We start from the raw sequence: 17,481 nt of genomic DNA on the forward strand, positions 1-17,481 counted from the left end.
TGCTAAAGTGCATATGCTCTCTGTGTAATTTGTCATTATGAATTGGTGTTTCCATGATTGGCTTATTTGAGTTACCTTTAAATCCCTATTACAGTGCACTGTGAGAGCCCAGGGCCTGTAAATCAATGATACTAGTGGGCCTGCAGCACTGATTGTGCCACACACATGAGTAGCCTGTAAATGTATCTCAGACCTGACACTGCAGTGTCTGAGCGCAGTTTGGTACTGCCATGTCAACTTGGCAAGTGCACCCACTTGCCAGGCCCTAACCTTCCCTTTATTTACATGTGAGTCACCCCCAGGGTAGACTCAAGGTACCCCTGTGGGCAAGGTGCAGTCTATGTGAAAGGTAGGACATGTGCTGATGTGTGTGACATGTCCTGATAGTGAAATACAGGGTATTTCCCATTTCACTATTGAAAGGCTATCTGTCTCATTGGAGAGAATGGGAGTTTATTTATAACATCTTATAAGTATAACTTCCCACTGGGACAAGGAAGAAAGATGGAGTTTGCTGTGCCTGAACTCATAATATAAAAATGCATCTTTTAGTAAAGATGATTTTTATATTGTGTGTTGGAAAATACCACTTTTAGAAAGTGGGTATTTTCTTGCTCAGCCATTCTGTGTGCCTCTGCTGGTTTGTGGATCGACTGTCTGAATTTGGAGTGACAGGGGCTGGAGAAGGGCATTCACTGTAGACAGCCATTGGGGGGGGGGGGTTGAGGTGTGTCATACCTTTCCTGGATGATCTAGGGCTGGACTGAGTATACCGGGCTGCATTTAGAGTAGGAGGCGGAAATTTCCTTTCAGCTGAATGGGCCTGGACTGCCTTACAAAATGCGGTCTCAACCTCCGGCCAAGACGCTGGACCAGAGAGAACAGAACTGGTTGCGACTGAGCACAGAGCCTCTCTGCCACAAGAGAACAAAGATAACTTGAGTATAAACATTAGGGCCCAGACCCCAGAACATTAGAATACTTCTGGACTCAAGAGGAAGCTGAAGGAGAAGTATTGCCCCTTTGCTGTGTGCTGTGTGGGGTTGGCCTGCAGTGGCTGTTTCTGCCAAGGAGAGGACAAATACTTTTCTGTGTACTGTGAATCCTGCTTGAAGATGATATCTAAGGCTTGAAATAGAGCTTGACTTCTGTTCTGAAGTCTCAGGGACACAAATACTTCACCACCAGGTCCTCAGAACTCCATTGCTGGGAGTTCTGATCTACCAAGAGGTGCCTGTTCCTGTGTTGGGCCTCTGGAGGTTGTGCTGGGAAAGGAGAAGCAACTAAGGAAGCGTGGCGCATCTGCATCAGTTTCTGATGCATCACCTCTGTGCCACTGCAACAGAAACTTACTCAGCGCCTGCCCGTGGCTGATGAAATCACTGCACGCCGGAACTCATTCACTGATCTCCGAAGTCTGAGATCACCAAACAGATTTCGACACAGGCCCTGCTATGCGACTGCAAGAACTGACTCATCGTGGGACTGCGGCTAAAGAGATCAACGCAGCGCCATTGCTGCTGCATCGTCAACCGAGGCATCTACGAATCCCCACGCATCACACCGGGGTGCCAAGTCTACAACATTGCCAGAATACAGTAAGATACCAACGCATCACTTCCCCGCACAGTAAGAAATCAACGCATCACCTCCTCTTTAGTAAGGAGCCGACACATCACCTCCCCTGCATGGCAGTAAGAAACCAATGCATCACCTCCCCTTGAGCAAGGAACCAATGCATCACCTTCCTTGTGCGTAAGGAACTGAGACATCACCTTCCATGCATCTGTTTATGTTTATGATTTTGATGCATTCAAGGTACTTTGTGTTGAAAATGTTGCATCTATAGTTTGCTATTCACAGAATTGTTTTTATATTTTAAAAGTCATATCTTGATAACCATATATTTAATTTTTGTTGTTTTGGTCTTGTTGGTTTTAGAAAAAGATTACTTATTTGTCTAAACTGGTGTGGTGTCCATTTGTAGTGTTTTCACTGTATTACTCTATGTGTGCACACATGCTTTATACACTGCCACTGAGCTAAGCCTGTGTGCTCATGCTCGGGTACCAAGGGGGTGAGCAGGGGTTATTTTAGAAGTGTATCTCCCTTGATCTGACTAGGAAGAAGGGTCCCTACTTGGACAAAGGTGCAAACCTTTGCAAACTAGAGACCTCCATTTCTAACAATTGTATTTTGAAGGGGAACATATTTACTATTCCCACTCTAATCTAAGGCACATGGGGGAAACTATTGGACTTTGAGGAGAGTAGATGTAGTACTCCTGATAGTCTAAAAAAAGACTGGGAAAGTGTAGGACTATGATTTGTGTAGGTTTGCTACTCCCACCCCAATCTAATCCACATTATAGAAAACATTGGAATTTGAATGGGTACATTTACTGTACCCACTCCAACCTAAGCCACAATGAAAAAAGCCTTGGACTTTAAGGGGGGGGGTTCATTTACAATTCCCACTTCAAAATAATCAACGTTGGGGAAAGTGTAGGACTTTGCGAAGGGTGAATTTACTCATCTAACTCCAATCTAAGAAATATTTGTGAAACGCCTATACTTTATAAGTTAAATTAAATGTTTACAATCCAATACAAAACATATTGATATCAATATTATACCATCAACAATTCAAAGGCTATAACCAAATCATAAACACAACACTTTCAATAGTATAAATTGAAAATAAATTAGAACATTTTTAAAACAGTTCTTAATTTAAATTCATTGTATAGAATAAAATATTACAACCAATTTGTCATTACTGCAAACTACATAGAATAAAGAAAGACATCAGACCATAAGCAGGAAATGAAGGAGGCAACATCAGAACACTTCTGACAAAGAAAACCAAAGCCTTGGGGTTAGGTGGGGTAACATTAAAGGAAAAAAGATCTGATTTCTAAAACAGTTTAAAATAAAGCAAGTGACTATGCTGTGTGACATCTTCGCAAGCCATACATAACGTACAGCCGCAAGATAAAGTGGCCGATAACTTCCACTACCTAAATTCAGTTAAGGAAATGTGCATGTGTGTTGAACAAATGGTAAGTAGTAGCATGCATAGAGGATACAGTGTAACATCAACTGAAAGGGCACAGAAAATAAAGAAAAGGTTGTCATTTATGCGAAAGAGATGATAGTTCAGAGAACACCAGAGCACCAGGTATTAGGCGGGCTAACATCAAAGTGAGGAAAGAGCTGAGTTTGAAAGCCAGCTTCTAAAAGAGCAAGCATTCATACACAGTGATTGTCTATCAAGATGAGGCTGTAGTTGGGCTGTGAGCTGCAGAAGGTAGTTACACCTACTACTAAGGTCAAATTAATCAAGCTGATGAAGAATGGATAAGTGATATTGCACACTAAGGCCACAATGTTCAATCAATGGAATGGTTGTGTATGATGATGCGAGTATTGCTTGTACTACAAAGTCAAAGCGAATCAAAGACATTCTGGATTGTGGAGGAGTAAGAGCGATGTTCAGGATCTACACATGCACAAGCAGAGAACACAGAATCGTTTCCTCCACCCTGTTGTAAGAAAACAAAGTATGGCAAATGTTATCAGAAAAGAAGCTGGGAGAATGAGAAGAAAAAAGAAGAAAAATTACAGTTCACTGAAAGTGCGAAAAGAAGACAAATTAAAGATCTGACATGTATAAGTGGAGAAGGTAAGTAAAATGGGATTGTACAAAAAATGCAGGGGAGAAAAAGCTTTACATGATCATAGACACAAGAGGTATACTCAAAGATACAGAGATTAGAAAAAAGTGTCACATAACTGGGAAGCCAATCAACTGGACAGAGCAGCGGGTCACTCAAAATACCGCACTTCTCCCTTGTACCAATTGTTGAACAATATTTTACTACTACTTGCACCAAACTAAGGCACCCACTGATCCCAAGGTGTGACCAAAAGGTCAATTTGGATCCAAGTTTCACAGTTGGTAAAGCACTGATAAGTTATAGTCCATTCAAAAAAATGAGACAGCCAACACGTTTCGTTTACCAACCATTAACATCCTCAGGGCACTTAAAATTCTGTATTTGCCAATAGGATAACTCGTTACTCGATCCCACCCATCGTTGGTTCGATCCCAGTCCCTTGTACACATCAGGTCCTCATATTCTTAACTGGTCCCATACATCAGTCAGTAATGGCCATTAAGTCCCAGTGGATGAAACCTCATTAGATGTCCTCCAACATCTAGCTACCGTGGCGTATGGTTTAAGGTCTCAGGAGCAACATACTTAAAAGCATATAACTGGAAAGCCATGATGGACTAGGCCGGATGAAAGGTACACTGAGGCAGACAAACAGAAATCAAGGTGCATGTAACCGTGAGTTAAAAAAGATTATGGGAAATAAAATTAAAGGAAAGCGCAGCAGGCACAATGAGGGAACAGATAACGTGTGGAAGAGGGAATGTCATGTGAAAGATGTGGTGGGTGGTGCAGGTGTAGGAGGGTTGGAAATCAACCAGCCTTACTGGAACACTGTAATAAAACAAATAAAAAGTAGTTCAAGAAAAGAACAAGTGTAAGAAAAAAGAGATCGTCTGGAGCAAACAATGTACACAGTGAAAAAAAAGGTCAAATGAACAATGCGATTTAAGTTTTAACAATGAAGCACTCCATATCGGCGATCTGAGTATAAAGAGTGGTCCAGTTCATTGAACGACTTTTCTTTTCATCTGATGCAGCGCTCCATCACATCTTAATGCTAAAACCATGATTTCATATGGTGTCCGATTGTGTGATCCAGAAATGTTCTATCTGGGAAAGGCAAGTGGGTGGATTTCTAGTTCTGATAATGCTTGTGTTCACAGATACTGAACTTGATTTTTGGGTGGTTCCCCCATATGCCACTTTGTGCACAGGCATTTTATCAGACAGATGCAATAGAGGTGTTTCATGTTGCATAATCCCTTAATTTGATAAGGCACTTGGCAAATGGTATGTCAGGTCACCTTTGGTCACGTTGAATCATTAAACACAATTCAAACATCTTAAATTTCTTTCTTTGCTTTTGAGGGGTGGATTAGTAATCTATCATCGAGCTGTATGTTTCCACAATGAAGCTTTTAATATTTTTGTCTCTTTTATATGCCAACATAGAAAGTTCTGTGAACACAGAATTAAGATCTCCATCTTTTTAAATCCGTTACCAACGTTTGTAAATAATGTTCTTGATTTTGTGACTTTGTTCTATGGATCGATCTTGTTTGTTTTTCTAGGTGTTATTGTTGGAATAAGAGTTTTCCATTTAGTGAACACAATTGTCTTTTTGCTTCATCCAGAATTTCGGTGAAATTCAATTTGCACCACTGCTCTTCATCAGGAGATTTATAAAAGTGTAAAGAACCTGTTGTGGAGACCAGAGGCAAGAAATGTTGGCCTGTTTTTTATCAGCAATTAAAAAGAATGCACGTATGTTGTGGAGCAGGAACAGTAAAAATTAATCAAACACTCAAACCAATATACTGCACGCCCACTTTATAACCTAGAATTGTTAGGCATTTATCAAATGTCAGAGGAGCAACACACATAACTGGACATACACTGGACCTTATATTCACACACTCTCCTAACCTGCAGGTAGATTCACCAAGCAACAGGTCTGGACAGACCTTTTTTCTATTCATTTTGATCTCCACAGGGGAGAATCCTGGGGCCTCCAGACAGTAGCACCTAAAAAGGTAAGACATTGGAGAAAGGTATCTCTTCAATCTTTTACACCACATTTTTCCTCCCCCTATTATTCTTGCGATGGAACATTTTGCTGAAGAATTTATCCAGGCACTAAATACCATTGTCCCCAAAAAAACAAAAACAAAGAAAGCAATTTCTCCCTTGTTTTAAGAGTCCCTTAAAGCAGAAAACGCTGCCTGCAGAAAGTTGGAACCTCTGAAGACAAGCGTACTTGTAAAGCAGCCCTAGGCACTTGCAATAGAAATATTAAAATGGCTAGGAACACCATTATAGTGAACAGAATTAGACATGTCATAAATGCAACAAAAGAAATATATAAGATTCTAAACGATTTGACTAAACCCTTGGCTTGTGCCTCTTCTATTCCAGCATCTCACTCTCTTTGTGATGGCCTTGCGATCCATTTTGAAGGAAATAATTTTAATATGTATGATACTCTGTCAAATGGTCTCACACAGAAAGGGCTGACCTCACCTGTCTCTTCACCCATTATCCATCTCACCATCTTGGAATCTTTTGATGCAGTCACCCCGAGCAAATTTTGGCCTTGATAAAGAAGATCAAATCGGGCTTACCAGAGGACTTGGCTCCTCCCTACATCATGGTGATCTTGGCCCGAGTACTTCTTCCTATGATTACAGGTCTGTTTAATCAGTCTCTGAATACTGAAACCATTCCTACAAAATGGAAAATTGCTCAGGTTACACCTGTTTTAAAGAAACCCAAGGCAGATCCTCTAGAATTTGCAAATATCTCTTTTCCCTTTTCTCATAAAAACTATTGAGAGGGTGGACAACAAACACAGCTGACATCTTACCTGGAAAACCACTATTTGCCAGATCACTCCCAATCCGGTTTTTGGGCCTCCTATTGTATAGAAAGTGGATTGGTGGATGTTCTGGACACTATCAGACTCTCCCTGGATGAAGGTCACCCAGCCATGTTGGTACTGCTAGATCTATCCACAGCATTCAACACCACCACACATTGATTTCTAGTCCAAAGACTGGCTGAGATTTGTGTTGGTGGAAAAGCCTTAGATGGGCTTACAAACTTTTTGAGAGATTAGACCCATATGGTTAATTTAGACATTTATCACTCTCGAACTATGCTCCTTGACAGAGGGGGGTACCCAAGGTTCACCTCTAAACCTCACCCTTTTCAATAATGTGGCCCCCCTTGCTCAAGAGATAAGATAATGTGGGTTCAAAGCCATTTCATGTGTGGACGAAACACTACTTATTATGACCATCTGGCAACATCTTGAATCTACTAACATCAGCTTCAGGGAATGTATGAACAAAATAGCCCTCTGGATGTCATCCAAATGCTTTCAATTGAACACAGGAAAGCCTGAGATCCTGCTCTTTGCAAAAGCGCCTTCCTTTTGGTCTGAAGACTGGTGACCTTCACAATTGGGGCCAGTCCCTACCCCTAAAAAGGTAGCTAGAAATCTGAGAATACTGATAGATGAGGACTTCTCTATGAAAGAACAGGTAAATCCCCTCTTAGGGTCCTGTTTCAGAATTATGTGCCTTCTCATGAGAGATTTCCAGTGGCTGCTCCTTTGGACCAGAAAATTCATCACACAGGCGCTTAATGTAAGTTGCCTAGATCATGGTAACACCCTTAAGGTTGCTGCAAATGAAGCTCTATTAGCCAAGCTCCAGGTGATACAAAACATAGCTGCCACGCTGGTTTGTAATTTGGCATGCAACCCTCCATCGGAGTCTACGCTCAAATCTTTTCATTGACTACCTATTTAAAAGTGTTCCCTCTTCAAGCTCCTCTGTCTGATACACAAGTCCCTTTCTGGAAACAATCCCCTCTATGTGCAAAATGAGTTACAGTCTTATACACCTACATGAAACCTCAGATACAGTGGACAATTATTACTTTGTACCTGCTGTATACGCATTCTCAGATACACAGCAGATTATTTTCATACCTTCCCCCATCACTTAAACAGACAACCCTTGTAGAAAGGATTCAGACCAGACTTAGTACTATTAAAAAAATGTCTTAAAACCTATCTCTTCTAACTCCTCCTGGTAATTGCTGTCCAGTGTTAGCATGAAACAACACCTAGTGACCCTCTTTGGGCGATTTGTTGCTGCTTTATAAATATTCATAATATACATAAGAAACCTACTTAAAGCCAGAAAGATCATGCTTTTTCCTCTACTTAGGGAATTCCCTTCAACAAACATATGTACAGACATGTAGAACATTGTGGCTGCAGTAAGGTGTCACCTTTGTCTCAGGCACACCAGGATGAACATTCCAGAGTGCAGAATGCGTCCAGCCTTTGACAGGTTTACAAGCCAACAAACCTGATGGGAATCCTCGATTATAGATTCTGATATGGATCTGGCAATTATGCTGTAGTAATAAAATCAAGAACTTCAACTGCTAGTTGCTACTCTATGTCATACTTTTTTCAGCTGGCCTAATGATCTTCCAGCCATGGCGTCTGGTGCACTTCTTTTATCTAGAGATCCTACCAAATCCTAAGAATTGCTTGATGACTTAACCATATATTTTGCCTTTCGACCTGGCCCTATTCACTCTGATTAAGCTAAAGTGGAATATCTTTTGATATTTTGACCGTGGACACGGTAGATTGGACCCCAACTTTAATGCCTGTAGATAATACTAGCTCAAAATGACTAGCCAGCTTTTTAAAGAGACTTTCAGGAGATCTTGGAATGTCCTTATAAGGAATTTCCAGCAGAGGAAGCACTTTGTGATGATTTATCTTAAGGGACTGAAGGCATTCTTTTATAGTGATACACTTTCAGCAGTTGGCAGCTGAAACTGCATGGGTTGAGAGAACTCAGATGACCATTTTTGAAAGAGCCTCATGGAGAAAATCAAAGATGAACTTATGGGATTCCTGTTAACTCTTCATCCACCCCAAAGATGACCAGAAGAAGGCTTACCTTTATAAGCCGACCCAAAATACCTGTCATGGTTGTTTCTACTTTGCTCCAGAACTCACTGATTTCTGGACATAGGAAGAACATGTGGACATTGGTTGCCTTTTCTAACCCACATTCCGTGCAACTGGTTCGGCTTCCTTTCCCCATCTTTGATAGTTTCTCTGGTGATATGTTACCCTATGGAGTGAGAAAAGGTGGTTTCTTCTTAAAAATGCGGGTTTAACTATGTTATAAAGAGTGGGTATAGTTAATTGCCAAATATTCTGCAACTGGTCGCCAGGCAAGTGCTTTCCCCACAACTCCACCGCCAAAATGAATTCTCCACCCATGCTGTCTTGAAGGTGCCAATACCACAGAGATACTTCTTTACTTCCCGGTGGCTTACTTATCAGTTAGTCTTCCAAGATGTTACTTGTCCCCAATGACGATGACTTGCTTTGCTCCCAACTTTTTAATTGAAAGTATTTGAATTTTGAGAGGGAACCCATCATCAAGCCGTTTAAATCATACCAAGATAGCAATTGTCCATCTCTAAACAGTTCTCCCCAGGTGTTTAAGTTTGCTTCCCTAAATGGTAACACCAATTTATCATTGAGACATTTGGGGGTCCCTGGGGAATCCCAGATCGGGGCGAAACAGGAATAATAATCTATTTTCAACAGACGTATAATTTGGTACCATATTAATGCCATCAAGTGTAGGAATTTCAATGTAACTTTTTTGAAGAAGTTTGGATCTCCATATTTGAAGGTTTTATTTTTTGCTCTTTTAGCATAGCTGCGAACATGGAGCCTATTATGGATCCATCAGGGATCTTTATAAGCACTCTAGAGTTTTTCAATTGGAAGACCCATGCGTACAGCTGGATATCAGGTAAGGATTGACCCCCTTCTCCCTTCTTCTGCGTAGCTTCTTCCAAGAAATTCTAATCCCTTTGTTAGCCCAAATAAAATAATTAATTGCTTGCTGGATACTTGCTGGATACTGTGTATAGTAGCTTTATTGAAGTGTAGCGGTAGTGAATTGAACATAAAAGTGATTTTTGGCAGGATACTCATTTTTACTAGGCTAACTCTCCCTAAAATAGTTAATGGGAGGTGCATCCAATTTTTCATTAATTGAGTTATCTCTTTAAACACTTGTTTTAAATTTATTTCCGTAATTTGACTAATGTCCTGGTCTATTCTAAAGCTGTGATATCTTATCTCTTTTTTAACTAATGGATTACAGCTGACTTGCTTCCATATCATAGCCTCAGTTTTTTGCTCATTTACAGAATACCCCGATATTCTTCCAAATTCTGCCGCTGTACGAAAGATAATGGGTAAAGCAGCATCCAGATTGGAAGAATATACCATAAGGTCATCAGCGTATAAGGACACTTTTTTAACCCAATTACCCTGTCAAAACGGTATAATGTCAGTTGAGTGTCTAATTTTTAAAAACAAGGGTTCCATATATAAATTGAATAAAAGAGGAGAAAGGGGGCAACCGTGTCTTGTACCTATAAGGATCTTGAAGGGTGAAGATAATCTGCCACTGACCAATACTCTTGCAACTGGATCGTTATATATAAGCTTTTATGGCCTGACAGAAATTATCACCCAGTTTATAGCTTTTTAGAACTGAGAACTAGTAGGACCATCGAACCTTATCGAATGCCTTAGAGGCATCCAGAGTTGTTATGGCTAATGGAGTACCAGAGCAGGTTGCAAAGTCAATGGCCCCAACAAGCTCATAAGAGAGCTCATGTAGGTATGTACCTTTTACAAAACCTCTCTGGTCTTCATGGATAATATACCCCGCAATTTTAGCTAACCTATCAGATAAAAGTTTTGTAAAAAAACGTATAATCTGAGTTTAAAATAGATATTGGTCTATAGGACTCCCAAGGGAGACGCTTTCCGTGGCTGAGAGGAGGAGTACCTTTGCACGCTGCTTTCCCTTGCTGGGCTTGCCTTTCTTTTGCTGAACCTTTTGTAACACCTCGCGGTCCCCGCTGCGCGGGTCCCGCTTCGCCTTCGTGTCAAGGCGCCAATCGTCTGGATTACATCACCAGGGGCAGGAGGAGGAAGCACAGGGCTGCGAGCGCCAGGTGAGGAACAGGGACTCCATTGCCCAGGAGTCCCTGCGCTGTAATCACCTACACCTGGTCGCTCTCCCTGTTTGCCCCGCCCTGAACACCGAGTGAAAGGCGCCTGTGAGCTGCTGCCTGTGGGAGACGCTTTCCGTGGCTGAGAGGAGGAGTACCTTTGCACGCTGCTTTCCCTTGCTGGGCTTGCCTTTCTTTTGCTGAACTTTTTGTAACACCTCGCGGTCCCCGCTGCGCGGGTCCCGCTTCGCCTTCGTGTCAAGGCGCCAATCGTCTGGATTACATCACCAGGGGCAGGAGGAGGAAGCACAGGGCTGCGAGCGCCAGGTGAGGAACAGGGACTCCATTGCCCAGGAGTCCCTGCGCTGTAATCACCTACACCTGGTCGCTCTCCCTGTTTGCCCCGCCCTGAACACCGAGTGAAAGGCGCCTGTGAGCTGCTGCCTGTGGGAGACGCTTTCCGTGGCTGAGAGGAGGAGTACCTTTGCACGCTGCTTTCCCTTGCTGGGCTTGCCTTTCTTTTGCTGAACTTTTTGTAACACCTCGCGGTCCCCGCTGCGCGGGTCCCGCTTCGCCTTCGTGTCAAGGCGCCAATCGTCTGGATTACATCACCAGGGGCAGGAGGAGGAAGCACAGGGCTGCGAGCGCCAGGTGAGGAACAGGGACTCCATTGCCCAGGAGTCCCTGCGCTGTAATCACCTACACCTGGTCGCTCTCCCTGTTTGCCCCGCCCTAAACACCTCCTATCTTTATTAGGAGTAGTCCCTGCCGCTTCGCGTGAGCGCGCGGGAGCGCGCCGGGAGAAGCCCGGGACAAGGGCGGGACCGTCTGTGGCCGTCCGGGGCCGCTGGAGGCCGGGCTGGGCCACCCCATTAACATCTACGGGCCAGGTATTGATCAAACCCACTGTTGTTGGAAAGGCTTTGTGACCTATTTTCCTATAGGTGGGTAGAAAGGGGGTCCCTTGTATTATGGCTAGCTCAATAAGTACTTCTACTCTGCTGCCTCCCCTGGGGGAAGCTGAGCCTGCTATCATGGGCCCCCTTGACTCCTACTTCAAGCGTCTGCCGCAGGATATCGACAAAGAGATCGCCTTGGCAGAAAGGCGAGCCGGGCGTAGGCTTTCGATTGAGCTTCTGAAAAATCCACTGGAGAAAAACCAAGGCTTGAACTATCCTGCGCTGGTTACACCATTATCATCCATTGTTTTACCAGCCCCCCATGACTTATTACTTGACGTACCACTGCTTACTGAGTTAGTAGCTAACCCCCAATTGGACATTGTTACAACAAACTTATCTGTTGTGCATCATGAGGCACCTAGCCAAACAGTAACAAGGGAAGGAGCCTCAGAAAATCACTGTGTACTAACAGAAGCGGGCAAACTTAAGCCTGGTGTCAAAAGGAAATGGGGAGCTACTTTAAAAAAACCACAACCAATAAAACCTGCTAGAAAATACAGGAAGCTAGGTACTAAATCGACTTTGAATCATGTCCCTCCAAAGCATGATGCCTTAATGACAATAGGGGAGGCTGAAGTAGCTCCAGTTGTAGTGGAGCCTATAAGTATGGTGCACCCGACAATAATGGCGGTGCCTGTCCCAGATCCATCTGTTATAGTTCCCCCTGGTTCGCTACCCTCCAACCACGATCTTTTGATAGAAGTGGAAAAAATAATGCGTTCCCTCCTTAATCCAGTGGAAATAAGACTTAAAAAGCTAGCTGAGCAACTTGACCATCTAGAACAAGCTAGCCTAGATAACTTTTTTTCTATTAAATCTTTAATTAAGTCTGGCAAAAAAATGGGTGAGGTTGGGAACAACCAGCAGAAGGGTGATAAAGTTCAAGGAGCCACGTTGGTTGACCTACAATCTCCGCCTGTAAGTGGTATTCCTGCACAGGTCAATTATAAAGGGGGGAATAGCAAGAATGTACCTGATCCAGTGTCTAGCAAAACCAGTAGTAATTGCGGGAAACCGAAGTCCAATAACACTAGAAATAAGGAAAGCAAGGACAGTGTTAAAAACCCACCTACAACAACTAGCAAAAATGCCACACCCTTGACGACCGGATCGGGAATAACTTTGGCCCAACGGTCAGGAAATGATAAAATTCACCCTAGTAATGGGCATGGGAATAATACCTGTGTGACAGTGGTAAAACCTCCCACACAGAGCCATGTTCCCCCACAACAAGTCCATACACAGGCAGATAAAATTCACCCGAGTAATGGGAATGGGATTAATTCCTGTGTGACAGTGGCAAAACCTCCCTCACAGAGTTATGTTCCCCCACAACAAGTCCAAACACAGACCCAAATAACCAAACTGCCAACTAGAATCCCGCCAGTACAGCTCACCCCTGACTCCTTCCCATATGTGGCCGTACTTATTAACGTCCCACCCCTAACGGAGGGCCAAAGAGAAACCTATGAGATGTTAAAAAACAAGGCCATGCATTGGCTCTCAGTCAATAGACCGCTCCCAGGGGGGGTGGATGGCCTGATAATCGGGGCTAGAAGGGTCCTTTGGATAGGGAATACTATAAAAAAACAGGGGGGTGAGTGTATTATAATCAATTTCCAGGATCCAAGGGTTGTGGGGCTGATTACGGGACAGGGTTGGAACACTAACATTGGAGGTATTGGGGTTGTTGACCTCACTTTCTTTTACCCAAGACCGGCGATCTATCTAGGGGGCTCCAATGAGCAACCGAGACCCAGTCTTTGCACCTGGGTAGAGGCTGTCCCACCTGCTGCTCCTATATTTAGATCGACTAACTGTTATACTGAGGCATTTAACCCCTATAAAGGGCAGGGGCAGATGAGGTGGGGTTGCTGACAGAGATCAATTGAGCAATTACGACAGGATGAGGTCATGGTTAGTGGGAAGTTCCCTGATGTAATACTAAGACCCCACGATGAAATGACCGGAAAACTCGTAGTGGAATATGTGAGGGATGTGGACATTATTGAATGCTCGGGGGGGTGTGTGGGTGAACCGAGTTTGCAAACTATTGACTGCTCCAAAGATGGTACAGATGTTAATTGTATAAATATTGCTCTAAGTGAGGTTTGTGATTGTGGGAAGCAGGAAGATCTACCGCCTATGACACCTAATGACAAGGGGATTTGTGTAGAAAATATCCTGGAGAGATTTTTGTCATGGAATGTTGCGGGGTTGGGGGCAAGAATGATGTCGCAGGATTGGATTGACTTCGTAACCGGGTTTGAAATGTGCCTATTTCAGGAGACATGGGCATGTGAGCCAATCCACTTCCAGGGTTACTTAAACTTCTGCATACCGGCAACGAGAGGCCACAGGGGTAGACCTATGGGAGGCCTTGTAGTCTGGATTAAACAAAACTTAAATGTAAAGGCAAAAACGATTGATCTAGGTTGTAAGGATATCCAGTTACTGAGATTATCTGTAGCCAAGGGTTCAACAATAGATATCTACAATATATATGCCAGGGGCACGAGTCCAGGGAATTCTGTTACCCTAGAAGTACTATCCGCTTCCCTTGAATCCCGGTCACTTGGAAACAGTGTAATTTTGGCAGGTGACTTGAATAGGACATTCGAGCCCCTAGAACATACTGCATTCCCAATAGGACTAGAGGAAGATGCCCTTTGGGACATCCCCAACCTAGACCTCCTACCAGTGAAGCGGTGGACTAACGACATCTTGTTGTTGAATGCATTATGTTTGGAATATGGTTTGAGGGCCCTCAATGGCAGGACAAAAAGTGATCAAGGTGGTAGTTGCACATACGATAATGGACATAATAAAAGCAGGATTGACTATGTCATCTGCAGTCTTGAGTTATGGTGTGGCGTGGGTGACATGGAAATTGTGGCCAGAATAGAAAGCGACCACAATCCTCTCTGTGTCTCCCACTCATGGTGGAAGGCCGCACGAGCCAACTCAGTGTCAGGTAGTGGGAGCGTACCTGTTATGGCCAATGACTCAAGAAGGGTGAAATGGCCATATGTCCTGGCTAATTTGACCACCTTGGAGTCTATTAATCTGGAGGTTGACAATGCCATTGCCGCCATGGAAAGAGTAGACCGTGTATTACCAGGTTCTGTCCAAATAACTGACATACATGAGACTTTTTTTTCTCTGTTAAAACCGCATTTCACTAAACCTCTGAAGGCTAATAGGAAAGTACCAATCACAATTCCAACCTGGTTCAACAAACAATGTAGGGTAGCTAGGCTGGAGTTGGGCAGAGCACTCAAAAGCAGGGACAAGGCCTCGATTAAAGCTACAAGGAAATGTTATAATGACAGTATTCGAAAGGCTAAGAAGCAGTGGGATGAGGAGTACTGGGAGGAGCTACTGGAGGCCTCAGGTCAAAGGGACTCCAGAATGTTCTGGAAAATTGTGAAATGGGGAAGAGGGGGCGCCCCCAACAACCCCGACAACAATGTCGATGAGGCATTGTGGGTCGAGTATTTTAAACCCCAGTATGCTGAGTGTAGGGATATAGTGGCTAAAGAACCTATCCCTATGGTATTTTGCAAGGGTGATTTTTTTAACACTAAGGATGCGGAAATTGTAATCTCAACACTGCAGGGGGGAAAAGCCCCCGGGCTGGATGGAATCCCTTCAGACATTTTTAAGCATGACAAGGTTAAGTGGGCAAAATATGCGACTTTGTTGGGAAATGGCTTGGCTAAAGGGGCAAAAATCCCCAATATATGGAAGGGGGCCATAATTATACCGATTTTTAAAAAAGGCGATCGGTCACTCCCAGCAAACTATAGACCAATAAGTTTGCTGGCTACTATACAAAAAGTAGTGGGGAAGATGCTTGTCGACAAACTTACGGCCTGGGTAGATGACAATAATGCCCTATCCCCTTACCAGGCAGGATTCAGACGTGCAACCAGTACGGTCGACCAAATTTTCCGCTTCACCATGCTGCGGTGGGGGACTGTACTCCTGGGTAAAGGCAGCCTTTATGTAGCATTTGTAGATCTAAGGGCTGCCTTTGATTTGGTGCCCAGGTGCACGCTGTGGGAGGTTTTATCCAAAATTGGGGTTCCCCTTGAATTGCTCTCGCTGATAATGCGTCTCCACGAGAGCAATTATGCCAAGGTCCAGTGGGGGAGGAATGGGGAATCCACTACTAACTTCCCGGTTGAGCGGGGAGTGCGGCAGGGTTGTGCAATGGCACCCCTGCTGTTCTCCCTGTTCATCAATGGCATCGTGGACAGGATGTTGGACGCAATGGTTGACGCACCTTCGTTAGCGGGCATCAGAGTTCCAATTCTGATGTTCGCGGACGATACCTTGATTGTGTCCAAGACTCCGTCGGGCCTGCAGAGAGCCCTGAACATTTTTGACGCATTTTGCAAAGAACGGGGTCTTGAGGTGAATGTAAATAAAACCAAGTTGATGGCCTTTGGGCATAAGCGCCAATCTCAACCTAGGGTATTTTTGAATAATGTTAAGTTGGAGCTAGTAAATGTTTTTACATACCTCGGGGTTGAGATCTCAAGCAAACTTGGTTGGGCAAGACACATAGAGAAGGCGCTGTTGAAGCATCGGCAAATCTCAGGAGCCCTCAGGCTTGAGCAAGTAAAATCTAAGACCAGGCCCATAAAACCAGTTCTTATGGTTTATGACGCCAAAGCCTTGGGCGCAACCCTTTATGGGGCCGAAGTCTGGGGCTTTGAGAGTCTTATCAACATACAAAAATCGGAGAACAAGTTTTTGAGAGGGATAACTAGTCTTCCCCAAAGCACCCCCTTAATACCGCTTGTCCTTGATTTAGGTAGAAAATCGCTCAGGGACCGAGCCCGACTGAGGCCAATCCTTTATTGGAGACGGCTTTGGACAACCATGGAAATAAGGCACTACGCCGAGGGCTTCCTAGCATTAGCCAAATTAGATGTTTTTCGCAAAATTAAATGGCTAAAAACGCTCAAGGACGTTCTTGCGGAACTTGGGCTCTCCAAATTATGGGAAAACCCCCTCGGGGAAGTATTCCCCAGTAAAACCAACATTAAAGAAATATATTGGGATTACATAGATCAGAAATTATGGAGGAGCGCAACCTCGGATTCAATGGGGGGAAGATTCCTGGAAATCAAACAAAGCCCATCCCTGGAAAAGTATTGGGACAGCATAACTGTCCCATTAGACAGGAAATTATTTTTCCAGCTAAGGGCGGGCTCTCTCACCCTGAGGTGCCTGACGTCCGGCTGGAGAACTAGTGGTGGTTTGTGCTGCCCGTCATGTGGGGCCCCCAATGAGAATATTGCACACTTCCTGTTTATATGTGAGTCCTATGCAATCCCAAGAAAATCATGGTTGGCTCCAGTATGTAGGAATCTTGGTGTCCGAAGCGGTGTGGAGGGGCTGAGAATTATCTGTTCCTCCACTGAAATGCCCATCGTAGTTGGAACAGCTAAATATCTGGGGTGGGCATGGTCCATAAGGAGGCGGGCTCTACTCCCCAATGTGTTTTGAATTCCACATTTTTATATTTGTTTGACTAAACCTTGCAAATATCCACTGGGTGTTGTATATGAATTTTAACATCACAAAATGCGGGCAATATGTATGGTACGAGTTTTAATTTGTCCAAACTTTGGGAATGGTCTGTAACGCGGAGGTTCCCATACCTCAGCATGCATTTAGTATTCGCATAGTATGAAAAAGCTTATTTTATTCCAATTGGTAAAAATTTTAATGCTTTGGTATTATGTA

The sequence above is a fragment of the Lissotriton vulgaris genome, chromosome 3_1 (genome assembly GCF_964263255.1).
Source record: "Lissotriton vulgaris chromosome 3_1, aLisVul1.2, whole genome shotgun sequence".
NCBI lineage: Eukaryota > Metazoa > Chordata > Amphibia > Caudata > Salamandridae > Lissotriton > Lissotriton vulgaris.